Source organism: Triturus cristatus, chromosome 8 (assembly GCF_964204655.1).
Source record: "Triturus cristatus chromosome 8, aTriCri1.1, whole genome shotgun sequence".
Lineage (NCBI taxonomy): Eukaryota > Metazoa > Chordata > Amphibia > Caudata > Salamandridae > Triturus > Triturus cristatus.
In genome coordinates, this window is record NC_140591.1 from 260,917,579 (window position 1) to 260,934,800 (window position 17,222).

Sequence of the window (17,222 nt, forward strand, 5' to 3'; positions counted from 1 at the left end):
GCAACAATGTGTTTCTATTCAGAGAAAAATGGTACCGACAGAAGCAAGGGGTAGCCATGGGCTCCAGATTCTCTCCCTCGTACGCAAACCTTTTCATGGGTAGGTTCGAGGAGATGAGGATCTGGGGCCCAATGGGATCACAATGGAATGATTCCATACTATATTGCAGCAGATACATTGACAACTGCCTGATGATTTGGACAGGCTCAGCTAACAAGTTGACTGAGTTTTTTAATTACCTAAATAGTAATGAATACAACATTAGATTCACTTTCTAGCACAGTACAAGTAGAATCTCCTTTTCGGATGTTGAACTGTACATCAGAGACAACAAGATTCACAGCAGACTTTTTCATAAAAAAACAGCTTGCAATGCATTACTTCATGCGTCCAGTGCCCACCCCTCCCACCAGATGAGGTCAATTCCCTCTGGCGAACTTGTCAGGGTGAGACGTAACTGTAGCTTCGATCCTGAATTTGAGGAATGCAAAAAAGGAATGTTGGTTACACTGATGAAAAGCAGAGCAAAGGATACTCAGGATCAAAAGACAGGATACACTTAGAGAACGCACTGAACCTACACGTAAGGAGGACAAAGTACGTAGGGTAACTGGGTACAACAACTGGTCAGGTGTCTTGATGCGCAGTCTCAATAGACATTGGCACCTGCTCAAGGCAGACAAATCTCTTAGTGACTACATTACTGACAGACCTAACATCACGTATAGACGAGGGGTTACCCCTAGGAATTTGCTGAGCCCTAGTTACTCTGGAATTGAGAGAAAAGAAAGCTGGTTGACACAACGAGCGAAAGGCTTTTATGGATGTGGACATTGCAGCACCTGCAAATGGGCATGCAACAAGACAACAGAGTTTAAGGGTCTGGGCGACAAAACCTACAATATAGTATCAAACATCAACTGCATGACAAACTTTGTTGTATACATTATCGAGTGTATATGCAAAAAAAGATATGTCGGTAGCACGATAAGGACATTACGTGAGAGAATGGGTGAGCATATAAGAGCGGTCAAGCATGGGGACGTTAGATATCCCATTGCTGCACACTTAACACATTGCCATGCACAGGCAATTCATAAACAGTTTGAATTCTTTGGAATTGAACAGATCCTGCAACACCCAAGTGGGGGTGAACAGAGAATTAGCCCTATGCAGGATCCTCAGATTGTGCAGACTCGGAACTTCATTACTTCCTGGGAAGATGAATGCATAGAGCTGCCACACTCGGTGCATCACAACTGCTTCCTAAGTCCGAAATTCTCGTCAGCAATACAGAATAAAGAAAGACCATTTTTTACTTAAACAGTATATCTAAAGTAACTTGTTTGATGTTGTTATGCCTCAATTTCTGCTATATGTATTAATTTTCTATTTTCCCATGCGATTTATGTGTTATTCATGTTCTACATTACGTTATATAAATTACGTTACCCTTAGGAGATGGACAAGAAAGGATTTAACCCAAGATGAGTCCCACACTTATACTTGCTAATCACAGTGCTTGAGTACACTGCGCTGCCAGCGAATTTCTGCACAACACAGGTGTACTAATCACCTAGGGGCATATCATCAAGGGCTTTATCTCTGCTTTTCTGGCTTTAAAAGCCAGAAAAGAGGAGATAAAACCAACGCCCTACACTACGCCTACCTTTGTATCTCTAATGAGATGCAAAGTGGGCGTTCCTGACATACACTACATGTCAGGAGAGCAATAACGCGTCTTTGCACTATCAGCAAGGATGCCCTTGCATTTTAGCAGACGTTAGTTTTTGGAGAAAACTGCTGTTTTCTCTAAAAACTAACGTCTGCTAAAATCCTGACTAAGCCACCCCTAACATTGGGGTAGATTATGCTGATACGACCACAGGGTCGTATCAGCAAGGTTATCGCCCTTTTGCTGGGAACATCGCTGGGAAGCCAGCGATGTTCCCTGCAAAACAGCGATAATATCGCTATCTCTGGAATTTTTATCACCCTGGAGCAGCCCGTTGATGATAACGCGCTACCAGGGCGATAAAAAGCAGAGATAGCCAGCGATAAGAAAATTATCGCTAAGCACGGCCAGCGATAATTATCGCTGGCCGTTGCTGATATGGCCCCTAGTTATCTATAGCCTTGGAGATTTTTATACCGCACCTCGGACATTTATATACACTGCTCGGTCAACAAATATGTGCACAACACAGGTGTACAGATCACCTATTTATCTATAGCCTTGGAGGTGTTTATATTGCATTCCGCACTTTCTAAAATGCCACTCACTCCGCATCATTTATAATGAGGATGCTTATCACCATCTTCCTAGAAATGAAGGGGCCATTTTCAAACCATTTTGGCACTTCATCAATATCACGATACTTTGATTGCATGATATATTTGTTTTTTCTTGGCAACGATTTATACTTGTTTGGATGCTATCCGGTGGCACTCCAAGATGGCCACCACGTAAGAGGGTACAAGGTCGAGCCTGTTGTTTGTCTTTACTACTGTAGCGGTCGGAATAGGTTCAGTCATCCTTTTATGCCGCCGGACTTGATATTGAAGCTGGCATATAAATGTTCTCACCTCACATCTCGCTCTTGTTCCGTACTCGGCTGTACACGAGGAGCGACGTCCCTAGATCGGATACCTTGAATCACGGTAAGGAGGGGACCGATTTAGGGCATTATTCACTCTTAAAATGCGCTTTCGAATGACGTGGTGTTTGTTTCTACCATGCGCTGGCATAGAGATTTAGAAAATAGAGCGGGTGAATTGAATCGGGTACTCTTCGTAATAATTTACTTTTTAACATCCTGTCATATATACTTGGCGACGAATGCCATTAAGAATATAAGTTGTTTTGGGGCTTGTGATACGAGCATAGCGCATGAGCCTGCAGAGTATTCATATGCGTAATTGTTTCTTGGATTATGGATACATGTCAAATAGAATACCTGATTTGATTATAACTGCATAGTTTGACTTTGGGAAATATAGCAGTCTGTTGGCTAATTTTGAAGAATGATACTTTGATTTTAAAGGTGAATGGCAAGCAATGTAGCATTTGGAAAGTTTTCTAAACGCGGATTAGGTTGAGAAGCTAGAGGTTATGTTGTGAATGAAACTGACCTCTAAAGTACATGTTTTGAGACATCCCCGGCATTATTTTGTTTTAGAATCTGAGACCGTGGGACGCAATAGGATCCCTTGGATATATGCACTGCTGTATTTGACGTCGCGAGAAACAGAACCTCTTTGTGGGTTGGGATTATCACCACAAAAAAAGTAGGTGGTGAGATTTATTAAACGCTTCTAGACAGCAATGAGTTTGTGACTGGCTAGACGTTGTACTTAATATTGGGCCTCCATTCATGTCCCTACAGGGATTTCCAAAAGAGGACATAGGTATTTAGTGTGCTCTCCTGTAACCACCAATTGGGCTATATAGGGCTTGATTACAGTCATATCTCCATCACTACCCCGCAGCCACCCATGGAATCCTCACTTAAGAAGTTTTAATCACGATCCCAGACTTGCCTGTGTTTCACAATCTTTCTGATCAGTTTCCTCACATATTTGTTATTCATCACAGTTGTCTTATACGTTTCTCACTCCATCTTTGCTTTTGGTAATTTGGAAATTAATTTGTATCCTTTGCTACAAACAGTACAGTTCTAAATTGTATCTTGGTTCTTACACCTTGTGTATGTCAGAACAGATTTACCGATAGTTCTCTTTCACCTACCACTTGGTGAGATTGCAGAAACGTTATGTACACCTAATAGTGTATCAGGTGATACATTGCATATCCTGTTTGTTTTTGTGCAGCCTTGATAAAGTTGCGGGACAATTTCCCTTGTAAGCGACGAAACAGGTGTCGGCTGTTTGAAGACCCAGAGACTAAAGAAACGAACAAGAATTCACTTTCCTGTGTTCCATTTGTGCTTACACTATGCACTTTGATAATTACTGTGACATTATTTACGTATGCTGAAGATTTTCTTTTGTATGTTTAGTTGGCTCAGGCCACTAATTTTGGGGAAATCAGTGGTTCTCCTCACCTTACATCACCGAGACAAAGATAGATCTCTTCACACCAATATTTGTGCTATTTTCCTGATTGGCGCCTTTTTCTTAAATACAATACCACTGTCGAGTGCTCCTCCTAGTGCCTCCTAGTCATGACATAATCCGTTTAGACAGAACTAAGAAGCAGGGCGGTGGACTAGCTTGTATACACCAGAACACACTATCTGTCTCCCACATGGAGACCTCCACCTCATCCGTAGTTGGATACCCTTGCCTCAACCTCTCTAGTAATCGCCTCCCGGTTTGCAAACTTCATACTCTCTACCACCCTACTGGCGATAACTTCCTCTTCATTGAACAACTAATGGAAATCATCTCTTCCAATGATCTACCTCAGTGGTTTCAACCTTCACTGGTCTAAACCTAATGGCCAAGCTGTGATCTGCCTTAACGCATTCCTATCTGATCTGGACCTTACTTAATTCTGTGACCGGCCAACTCAGACAAAGGAGAAATTCTGGACCTCATTATTTCAAAAGGTAATTCCATCACCTTGGAGGACATTACCCCTTGTGATTGGTCCGACCACTAGAGCATCTTCTTTATTAACAGGGAGGTTTCAAGGAAAAGGGACCAACCAAAGAAAATTTAAACAGTGGAAAAGGGACCTCAGGAATATTAACACGGAATGTCTAGCTATCGAATGTAAAAATGCCTTGTCTTCCAAGAAGACGTGACTGATACATGATCTCACTGACTTCTATAACTCTACTATCTCTGATATCATGGACTCAATCACACCTCTACAACAAAAAATGCCTCCTCCAACATCTCCAAATCCTGGTTCAACGACAACCTAAACTCTGAACGCCGCAACTTAAGGGCAGCTGAACGTCTATGGAGATCAAAAGCTTCCGTGGATCACCTAAAAGTCCTTAGATAGGCTAGGAGCTCCCACAGTAAAAAAATCAAGACTACTAAGGCCGATTATTTCAGAGCCCAACTTATTAAAGCCACAAATCGCCCTAAGAAAGGTTCTGAAATTGTAAAACAGCAATCAGCTAAAGGACCCAACCACCTTGACTCAGCAGACAATTCACCTTCATGCAGCGATCTAGCTGTCTTCTTTATGGAGAAAACTAAACACATCAGTCTTGACCTTGAATCTAAGAGGGCCCTTCCTACATCATTTGAGAGTGCGGCTCATCCTGCCCGCTCTACGAGTCTAAAGCCTCTTAGTATTAGCACCAAGAACAAGGCCACTTGGGGCTCCTTCACTCCCCTCAGTGAAAACGACATCCACAAAACTCTTCTTAGCATCAACCCTTCTAATCACTTCAGCGACCCAGTGCCACCGTCTGTCTTCAAAGAAATCAAGGATGCCCTCATGCCCCTTTGGCCAAAGATTGTCAACGCCTCTTTATCCCAAGGCAAGATCTCCGAATGTCTACAAGCAGCTCATGTTTCACTCATTCTTAAAATTGTATTATTTTATTTTATTTTGCGATTTATAAAGCGCCTGGTGACCCGTAGGCATCCCCACGCTATACCTTTGTGTGAACCAAGAGAGGAGGACCGAGTGAACTATTTGGGGAACAGGAAAGTTTTTAATTTTTTTCGGAAAAGAGCGTGACAGGGTTCCAGACGCAGGTTGCGAGGAAGAGAGTTCCAACCTACAGAGGCCTTGACAGAGAAACGTCGGCCACCGGTGCGTGCCTTCTTAAACCTAGGGACTGTGGCCAGATGTTCGCCGTCAGAGCGGAGGAGTCTGGAGGCCCTGTAGGGGGTGATCATGTCTTTCAGGGCTGCTGGACCAACCCCGTTGATAAGTTTATGGGTGGTGCACAGGGCTTTAAACTCAACACGCTGGCGGACAGGGAGCCAGTGAAGAGCTTTGAGAGCCTGCTTGGCAGAGGCTCTTGGAGGAAGGTTCATGATGAGACGCGCCGCCGCGTTTTGGGTCCGTTGGAGTTTGGCCAGGGTAAATTCTGGTGCGCCGAGGTAAACGGCGTTGCTGTAGTCCAGCCGGGCTAGGATGAGCCCTTGAACCAATAGTTTCCTGGAGAGAGGGGGAAGGAGGGGGAGAATCTTACGAATTGACCGCAAGAGGCCAAAACAAGTTCCAGCAGTTTTGGTTGCCTGGGTCTTCATGGTGAGGTCACGTTCAAGCCACACCCCCAGTGTCTTAATCTCTTTTTTAGGTTTGGGGATGTCACCAAAAGCATCCGGCCATACTGATGGTGGGATGGAGGTCCATTTGTTGCCCAAGAGCATGATTTCCGTTTTTGCACCGTTCAGCTTCAAGGAAGAATCGCACATCCAGGAGTGAATATCCTGGAGACAGTACAACAGGCTGTCTGGGTGTTTATCTAGGTGTGACAAAGAGACGACAAGTTGTGTGTCGTCGGCGTAGTTCACTATTTTTATCCCATAAGGGGTCACGATGTCTTCAAGGGGGGCCATGTAGACATTAAACAGGGTGGGACTAAGCGAAGACCCCTGAGGGACACCACACGAGAGAGGGAGTGGGTCTGATCGTGAGTTGCCGTCCCACACCTGAAATGAACGACCGGATAGGAAGGAGTTGATCCATGTATGTGCAGTTCCCGTGACTCCAGCCCTGTACAGGCGGTGGAGAAGGACACGGTGATCCACCGTGTCAAAGGCGGCACTGAGATCCAGGAGGATCACTGCCACTGATCCTCCCGAGTCCAGGATGCACCTTGCCTCCTCGATGACAGAGAGGAGGGCAGTGTCCGTGCCATGGCCGGGCCGGAATCCTGTTTGAGATTGGCGTAGAAGTTTGTTAGTCTCCAGGAATTGGGATAACTGCGCATTCACTAGTTTCTCGGCCATCTTGCTGATGCACGGAAGGAGCGATATGGGTCTATAATTGGCCATGTCGTCCGGATTAAGTTGGGGCTTTTTCAGTAATGCCTTGACAACGGCGTTTTTCCAACTGGGGGGCACTATGCCTTGGGAAAAGGAGGTGTTGATGAGATCCCGAATAGAGGGAGCTATATTAGGTAACACGGTTTTTAGGAATCTAATCGGGGCTGGGTCAAGGGGGGATCCGCTTTTCATCTTGGCCAGCGTGGAGGTGACTTCCGTAAGAGAGACTGCTCTAAAAGACTGCAGCTGCGGGCTATTGGTGCAAGTCTCCGTGCCCGAGTGGTTATGGGGGCTGATGGTCGGGAGGGAGTCCAGTATACGCGATATTTTGGAGACAAAAAAGGAGGCTAGGTCCTTGCTTCTATCTGGGGGCGGGGAGCAGGCAGCGGGTGCCACAGGGATGTTAAGAAGTTCTTTGACTATCAGGTAAGATTCTTTGGAGGAGTTGGTGGCATTTTTTATTCTATTGTCGTAGAATGCGGCCTTGGCTAGCTTTAGGGCAGATTTGTATCGTCTTACCGAGCGGTTGTGCAAGTCCTTATTGTTGTGGAGCCAGTCCTTTCTCCACAGTCTCTCTGCCTTTTTGCACTCTTTACGAAGATCTCTGAGTTCAGAGTTGTGCCATGGGGCATGGCCCTTTTTGTATTCCCGATTTTTTTATGGGGATGATACTGTCAAGGGAGGAGGAGATCCATTCTCTAAATTGGGTATCAGCGGTGGAGGGGTCCTCCGAGAGACTAGGGGTCGAAGAGTCCAGGGCTGTGGACCAGTTCTCCACCGAGAGTTTGGCCCACGATCTGTCTCTGGTGAGGGTGGTGGGTTTTTGGGGTTTCTTAAACGCCCCTGGTAAGTGGGTTGTGACCAGAAAGTGGTCCGTCCATGGCAGTGGTTGGGAATTAATGAATTGGAGAGAAGGGATGTTAGAAAACACTGGGTCAAGTAGGTGTCCTTTCGTGTGTGTTGCCCCGGTGTTGGCAAGGAGAAGGTCATAAGCTGCTAGGTCGCGAATAAGCTCCAAGGCGCCAGTGTCTGAGGGGTCCTCGAAGTGCATGTTCAGGTCTCCTGTAATTAGGAAGTTAGATGTCAGGTGGGCCGAGGAAGAGACGGTTTCCAAAAGGGTGGCCGAGAAGGGGCCGGGATGGCCGGGTGGCCGATACACCAGGAGGCCTGACAGGGAGCTAGTCGAGGATAACTGGATCGTGAAAAGGCAGCTCTCTGACTCCTGGGTCTGAATCTCGTTGGATCGACAGGAGAAGTGATCCCTGTGGATGATAGCTAGTCCGCCTCCTCTGCCTGAGGGGCGTGGTTGCGACGTGATAAGGAAGCCTGGGGGTAAAGCCAGTACTATATCCGAGTTAGAGTGCTCGGTGATCCACGTTTCCGTAAGGAAAAGTATGTCCAGGCTAAGATCGACAATAAGGTGGTTAATGAGCAGGGCATGCTTAGGAAGCGATCTGCAATTTAGTGTCGGAATTTTAAGAACAGGGGGTGGGGCTGAGGGTTTGGGAAGGAGTAGCTTTCCTGGTTTACACGTATCGCAGCTGGTGAAAGGACCATTATTGTCGTGCATTACGTGACAGGTGCTGTTTTTGGAGGGTCTGAGGCTGAGGAGCGCTCTGCGAGAGTAGCTTACCTTTGTGGCGGTGGAATTTGGCATGGGTTCTGGCCCTAGGCCCGGTCGTGCGCGGACGGGCGCAGACGGGCTTGCCTTAGGCGCGCCTTCGGCACGCAAACGGCGCTCCTGCTGCGCTGGTATGGCCGACACATTTGTACTCGGTGGAGGGGGCGTGGCCTCGCAGTGGGCGTGGCAGTCGCCTTTAGGCGTTCCCTGTTCAGCGCTGGGTCGCTGTCTCAGGTGTGGTCCCGAAGGGATGTCAGAGCGCGTTCAGATCGGCGTTTTTGAACAGGTGAGCTCAGTGCTAGTTTAAAACCAGTGTAAGTGGCGGACAGTGCAATTTTAAAAACAAAGTCAAATACAGTCCTCCGGCTTCCGCCTCAGAGGATCACAACGCAAGAGTGCAGAATCCGCTCTCAATCAGCGATTTTGTACTCGGTGGAGGGGGCGTGGCCTCGCAGTGGGCGTGGCAGGCGCCTTTAGGCGTTCCCTGTTCAGCGCTGGGTCGCTGTCTCAGGTGTGGTCCCGAAGGGATGTCAGAGCGCGTTGAGATCGGCGTTTTTGAACAGGTGAGCTCAGTGCTAGTTTAAAACCAGTGTAAGTGGCGGACAGTGCAATTTTAAAAACAAAGTCAAATACAGTCCTCCGGCTTCCGCCTCAGAGGATCACAACGCAAGAGTGCAGAATCCGCTCTCAATCAGCGATTTTGTACTCGGTGGAGGGGGCGTGGCCTCGCAGTGGGCGTGGCAGGCGCCTTTAGGCGTTCCCTGTTCAGCGCTGGGTCGCTGTCTCAGGTGTGGTCCCGAAGGGATGTCAGAGCGCGTTCAGATTGGCGTTTTTGAACAGGTGAGCTCAGTGCTAGTTTAAAACCAGTGTAAGTGGCGGACAGTGCAATTTTAAAAACAAAGTCAAATACAGTCCTCCGGCTTCCGCCTCAGAGGATCACAACGCAAGAGTGCAGAATCCGCTCTCAATCAGCGATGTTGTACTCGGTGGAGGGGGCGTGGCCTCACAGTGGGCGTGGCAGGCGCCTTTAGGCGTTCCCTGTTCAGCGCTGGGTCGCTGTCTCAGGTGTGGTCCCGAAGGGATGTCAGAGCGCGTTCAGATCGGCGTTTTTGAACAGGTGAGCTCAGTGCTAGTTTAAAACCAGTGTAAGTGGCGGACAGTGCAATTTTAAAAACAAAGTCAAATACAGTCCTCCGGCTTCCGCCTCAGAGGATCACAACGCAAGAGTGCAGAATCCGCTCTCAATCAGCGATGTTGTACTCGGTGGAGGGGGCGTGGCCTCGCAGTGGGCGTGGCAGGCGCCTTTAGGCGTTCCCTGTTCAGCGCTGGGTCGCTGTCTCAGGTGTGGTCCCGAAGGGATGTCAGAGCGCGTTCAGATCGGCGTTTTTGAGCAGGTGAGCTCAGTGCTAGTTTAAAACCAGTGTAAGTGGCGGACAGTGCAATTTTAAAAACAAAGTCAAATACAGTCCTCCGGCTTCCGCCTCAGAGGATCACAACGCAAGAGTGCAGAATCCGCTCTCAATCAGCGATTTTGTACTCGGTGGAGGGGGCGTGGCCTCGCAGTGGGCGTGGCAGGCGCCTTTAGGCGTTCCCTGTTCAGCGCTGGGTCGCTGTCTCAGGTGTGGTCCCGAAGGGATGTCAGAGCGCGTTCAGATCGGCGTTTTTGAACAGGTGAGCTCAGTGCTAGTTTAAAACCAGTGTAAGTGGCGGACAGTGCAATTTTAAAAACAAAGTCAAATACAGTCCTCCGGCTTCCGCCTAAGAGGATCACAACGCAAGAGCGGACAGAACTCACCTCAACAACTTTCGTCCCATCTCCAACATCCACACTCTGGCTAAGCTCCTAGAAAAATGCGTGCAATCGCAACTCTGCACGCACATTGAGAATTTCAATCTACTGGATCAACATCAATCTGGTTTTGGGAGCGGTCACAGCATCGAATCGGCGCTCATTCGCATTATGGATGATATCCTAAAAATGTTAGACCACAATAAATCCTGCCTCCTAATCCTCCTTGATCTTTCCTCAGCATTCAACACGGTTAATCACGATTACCTCTTAGCCATTCCTGAACACAGGATGGGCCTTTCAGGTCTGGTATTGTAATGGTTCTCGTCCTTCCTTCACAATAGATCCCAAAGAGTCAAGGTGAATCAAACCCTATCCCAGCCTTCTACAGTCTCCAAGGGGGTCCCTCAAGGGTCTGCCCTTTCTCCCATACTCTTTAATATTTTCCTGGAACCGTTAGCGAATTCTCTAAAATCCATGAACATTCTTTTTCATATGTATGCGGATGACACACAACTTTACCTGAAAATCAATTCCTCTGAAGACTTCATTTCACTCAATTCCACCTTGACGGTTACCCAAAACTGGCTAACTGAGAACCACCTCCTGCTCAACACTGCCAAAACAGAATTCCTTTGCATATCTCCTCCTAATCACATCCCCAAGATAGACCTCTGGATGAAACACCCCACTGCCTTCAACTGCTCCCCTCTTATCATCGCTAAATCTCTTGGAATCACCCTAGCCTCGCACTTGAACATGAAGAATAATATTAGTAAGATGTATAAGGGTGCTAACCACCAAATGAGGATTCTTAGAAACCTAAACCCATTCCACCCTCAAGAGGACTTCAAATAGGTGGTTCAAGCGCTTGTCCTGCTGAGGCTAGACTATGGTAGCGCGACGATCTGTGGCCTCCCGAAATATACCTTAGCTCCGCTCAGGGCTTCATTGAATGCCGCTGCCAGACTGATTACTGACACAAAAAGAAATTAACACATATCCCCAGCCCTAAGATCTCTAAATTGGTTACCCTGCAAAGCAAGAATACAACTAAAGATTGCTTGTTTTATGCACAAAGCCCTCCATTTCAAAACCCCTGGTTACCCGGCTCAAAAACTAGAATTATCAGGAGGGGGTAGACCAACAAGAAGTGCAAATTCTCTCCTGTTGAAACCTCAGACCTTTCACAAAAAGAGAACTAAGCTCAGAGCCTTCTCTGGCTCGGCACCGAAGATCTAGGACTCTCTCCCACCGGAAATCCGCAGAATCCCCAAGACGGCTGCCTTCAAACATGAATTAAAAATAATCCTAATGAACAAGTTCTTGCCTTAAATGGCCATGGTTTGTCTGTTTTCTAAATGTCCTTTGATTTCTCTTTTTTTGGCCTAACAACTGTAATGCTCAGGATTGTCTGCCATACCCTACTAAGTAATGTTTGTTTGCATCCTTGTACACTGTTATTAGTTCATTATGTTATCCCCTGTTACCCCCTTTGCAATGTACCCTTTACTTTGTTCTTCCCTTCCTTTATGTGAAGTGCTCTGATACCCTTCGGGGTCTTGTTTGCGTTATACAAAACTGTGAATCAACACTCACTCCATTCTTTTTCTGAATCCCCAAATAACTATCCTATGATAAATTAGACTTTGCAAGAGGAGAGGCGTTTGGGTTCTTCCAAGGTGAAGAAAATATAATGTGATGGCTTCAAGATGTCTTGATAAACTTTGCTGTTGCATATTTTCCCTTTTTTCACCAGACCCAGAGTCTACTGGACCTCAAAAAATGGGAAAAAAACTATTTTTAAGGGGTTTTATTCTCTTTTTCGTTGGAGAGCTCTCACTTATAATATGCATTTCAGTTTTTTAGGTTTTTGAGAGTTTAACCACTAACATGTATTAATCCTAAGAAGTCGCCAATATTATATTAAGATACCACAATTTGGATGGTCTGCACTGCGTCTCAATAAATCCCAAGAAGTACATATGGAATCTGACAGTCTAACTATGACCCTGTAATTTTAACTGAGTTTTGAAAAATCCTCACTCAATGCAGCTCTTCGCAACATGGATGCCCTGACTAAGCTTACCTCTGGAATGCCACAGAATGACAGGATATCCCAAATAGAAAAATATTTACTCCACTCCTCAATCCTTGCTATGGTGCTAGTGCTATGATCCAGCACTGTGTAGTTTGATTTGCTTGACCCCTTGTCTGGTTTTACGCACACCCAGCCAACACTGAGATGTTTGTTGATGAGATTGTGGGCCACAGCCTTCTCTCAAGCAAGCATGCTAGGTGTGTTTCGCGCTCAAACCCTGCTGGGGGCCAGCATGCTACAACTTTAAGCTTTTTGAGCTGCTTTAAAGTGCTTCCAAGAGCTTTCTGGAATTATACATCTCCCCCACTCGAGCGCCAACATGTGGCCACTGGGAGCAAAGCCACACCCAACCCATGCTCGCTGCAGCCCTTGGCTCTCTGGTTGTTGGTCATGCCTTACCACTATTAGAACACAGTGGTTTAACTTACAGCTCCCGAACTTTTGCAGAGCTGAGATGAGTCTGTGTGGGAGAAATGTGTGACCTCCCTCATAGTGTATTAATTTCGCAGATGTGCTGAAGCCGAAAGAAGCGATTTGAAGGGAAAATCCAAAACTCACGTGGGAGCTAGCGCTCTGTGGGAGGGGCACGGAAGAGGGAGGAGCAGGTCAATCAAGCATGCGGTTTTTGTTGAGAAGTTGCTTTAGTTTCTGATACTTAATATGTGCCATCTTTTTACATGTTTTGTATCTATTTACATGTTTTGTATCTATATAGCAAATATGCAATTTCAAAAGTGAACATTATAAATGTTTCCAAAATTACTCAAAAATATAAGTGTTACCAGTTACATGTCTTGACAATGTGAGTCAATAAGTATTATATTTCATTTTTAGACATGCTCAGTTGCAATCAACAGGTTCACCGTACATTTTAGAATTAAAAATATATTGTACAATTGCAAAAACGTAATTAAAAACATACACTACACACAAACTGTCTCCAGGACTAGCTTAAGTTACAGTGTAAAGAATTATTTTTTGTTTGTGCTGTAAAACAGTTACCCAGCTACAAATAAGATACATACAAGATATAACATTCTTCGATATCGGTTTAAACAAGAACGCAGTGATGGAAAATAAAAGCAGTTCACAGTGAAAATAATTTTAACTGAAAACTGTCATCAGACGAGAAGGAAGGTTCATTATTTATTTGAACATATGGTGTAAAATTGCTCAAGCACAAAACCAACTTCCATCTTCAAAAATGGCCTTGAGCAACTTTCAGTACATCTGGCACATCATTGTGTGTCCTTTGTATTTTGCAGCAACGAACAAACTAGAGAATTGCTTTTTCATCACCACTTACCCTTGACTGATGAAAACTGCAAGAGGAGTTGGTACACTCAATCCCCGTACTGTTAGCAAAAGTACAATTGAGAGTGTGCATTATGCTATAACTTTAACACTTTTCCTCCCCGTTTTTGAAGTTTTTGCAGAGTCGATTTCAAATCAAAATACACTTTTTTTTTTAGGAAAGGCAAGGATAAATATGGAATAAAGTTAGCTTTAGGAATTATTAGAGTGAATAAAATATGGCCAGTGAATTAAGATTCAGTTGTATTAAGTAGAAAACACTGCAGTCAATATGTGTGACTTTCCTGTGCATTTTGTTTTCTGGAAGCATACCACAAAGAACTTGGTTTTCCTAAAATCTCTAGGAAATGCTCCACACTCCACCTACTTGAAAAATGTGCTCTAGGCCATGCATGAAATTAGAAAAAAACGTATAAGAAAATGTAAATATTATTTATTTCATTTTGTTACAATGTGACTAAATATATGGCACCAGTAATTACAGCCAAGACAGCAATTTTTACTACAATTGATACAAAAATTTGAAAACAAAACTGTAAAGAAGTTCTGTTTTATCAACAACTCATAAATTGATCAGCTTTCATCAGTCCTCGCAACACTCTCACCTTTTGCTATGATCACTCAGAGAGACTAACAAGGAACTTATTTCATGTGTCTGCGTCTGGTGCTATATGCTGTCCAATCTCACTAACTGTGAACCCTTAAGTACTCATCTTCTCCACGATAGGATGAGCTTGTGTGTATCCTTGACCTGTTCTGAAGAGGTACATCCCAGAGTGTTAGCACACCACATGAAGATGTTGTTGTACTTTCCTCACTTTCCTAACTCCTCGCTGGATTCGGTTGCAAGCCCAGATTTTAAGGAGCACTGCCCTAACATCCTTAGATGATCTTTAATCAGTGTTTTGTTTCCATTTCCAATCCTTTATTCTCTGAAACCCTGACTGGATTCTGCCTCCTAAGCGAAACCAAAATAACAATGATGGAAAGAGGGAGAAAAAGCTTTAACTCTAAGAGACCAAAATCATCTTGTGTGACTCCCCCTCACAAGTAGTATGTAAAAAGTAGAAAGTAGTATGACACCTAGGAATTATTTTTAACTCTCAACTATCCTTCAACACACAAATTCAAGCCATTCTCATACCAGCACTTTATCCAAAATCAGCCCTCTTCTAAAGATAGAGCACTACAATCTCCTGACCCATGTGATTATCCCATACTCACGGCAATATTGCATAGCAATATACTTTAATCTCCCCATCTGCAACTAGTATAAAAGGGAGCCACTTGGTTCTTCTTTGGAATAATGAAAAACAACCCTACTTCTGAATCACAGTGTGTCAGGGTGGCAGAGGACATTACGTTTGCCACCTTGACTAGCTACCATCTGCCAAACTTAGAGATCACTGCCAGCCCAGTGGCGATCTCTGAGCTTTAATGGTTGTTCCTGTTAAGGTACAAACATTTAGTGGGCAGCCACCATCGTTTTTTGCGGCTGCTCACCAAACATTTCTAAAGTAAAATGGAAAAAACTAATAACCCCCACTCCAAGGAATTTTTTTCCTTGGGTGTAGGGGGGGCCATTATTTCTTCTTTTCTCACTACCGGGGGTTTTACCTGGCAGTGACCTACAGAAGAAAGGACATCAAACCCTCCACAATAAATACATTCAAAGTCTTATAAAACTCTGTAAAACAAATTCTACTCAGGAGATAAGAAATATTCCTGTACCGGGACTATTCTATAAAACCCGAAGAATAGCAGATTGTTTTTATCGTCAGTGCCTTGATGAACTCAGTATACCTCTACCACCCCACAAACAATATGTGCAATCACTATTGCCTTCAAAGTATCCATGTACTCCCAAAACATTTTCCTGCATTAGAAGCAAGAATTATCCAAGCAATCTTGCAGTGTCCCTCTTTTCTTTTCACACTCTCTTTCCTACCTCTCCGGCGCTACCCTCCTGCTCTCTCTCCTTCCCTTCCTCTCTCTCTCCCCTCAATATCTGCAGTTCTCCTTTTATTTGTATTGTTTTAGAAAACATGTTTATTACATAATCAGAATACATGGTGTGCCTCGAAGTCAGACCTATGGCATATGTCTCTCTTTAAAAATGTTATAGTCAATAAATAAACCAATGAATAAATAAATGAATGAATAAATATCAGAATGCAAAGCACAACAAAGAATGGAACAATTATTTGTACCTAAAATGGGGCAGCAGAAAATAACAAATTACTTCATGCCCCCTTCCAAGTTTATGAAGTGGAAAAGCATGGATGGTCCTTGCTACCAAGTTGGGAGCCGCTGCAATAAAAATGTTCTCTTGCAATATACAAATAGCCACAGCAGAGAACATGAAATGGAACACAGTTTGCTTCATTCAGCATAAATGCAGAACCAAATTGCTCAGAGCACCCCAAAACCGCTTAATGTCTAAGAATGCACCCTGTCTCTTTCACCAGTAGTTTTGCTCTCTCGCTTCATGTCATCAGGACACCTTGGGTTGCAACTCTTAAAGTGAGCACTGGAAGTACTGATTTAAGGTATGTCCTTTGCCACGGTTTTGGGCTGACAGGTGTCTGAAATACTTGAAGAGCTGAAGCAGCAGTGTACTCACCACATTAGAGTGGTCTATGGTTCTTAGTCACTAGACAGAAACTGCTTTTGGCTGGAAATGTAAAAGAATTTGTTTGCATCTCTAAGAATTACATATCACAACAAAATAATATGACAAAAAACACACCACAACAACAACCATGCAACACACAACACAATGCAATAATGTAGCACAAAATCAGCAACATATAAAGCAACACGCCAGATCACCACTACAACAAATATGCACAAATATTCTTGTCACATATTGCGACCTACACACATTTGCTTTAAAGGTACAGTAGTAAATGGAGCTTTTACCAGGCATTGCTTTACTTACTGCCAAAGATCAGTCAAAATGTTTTGTGATCAGGTCCCGTGTTTCCAATTCTACACTTTCATTTGGCAGCCTAACACATTTTGGGTGCAGTAGACTCCAATTACTTCCATTAAATAAATTGCACCATCTGACCTGATAAAAATGGCTTGGAAGACAGAAGCCAAGGACAGGAAATATGATGTTCTGATGACTTGAAGCAAAGTGGTGACCTTATTCAGCACAAATGCTCCAACAGAAATACATGCCCCAGCATTTATGTATACAGCATGTAACACAACGTGGACTTGTGGAAAACATTTTATACATGACGTATGATTTATTTGTTTTCTTTAATTATTTCGTAAAGAGCATAACTTCCACATGCGTCTTAGCACTTACTTTACGCATCTAAAATGTAACCCAGTTTAAAACATGCAACAACAAAAATATAAAACAAAAATAAAAGTTTGTTAGCCATCACTGATTATTGTAATAATCAATTTTTCAGCTGTTCAAACTTTAAAATTACCACCAGCTGACCATGAGCAATGAT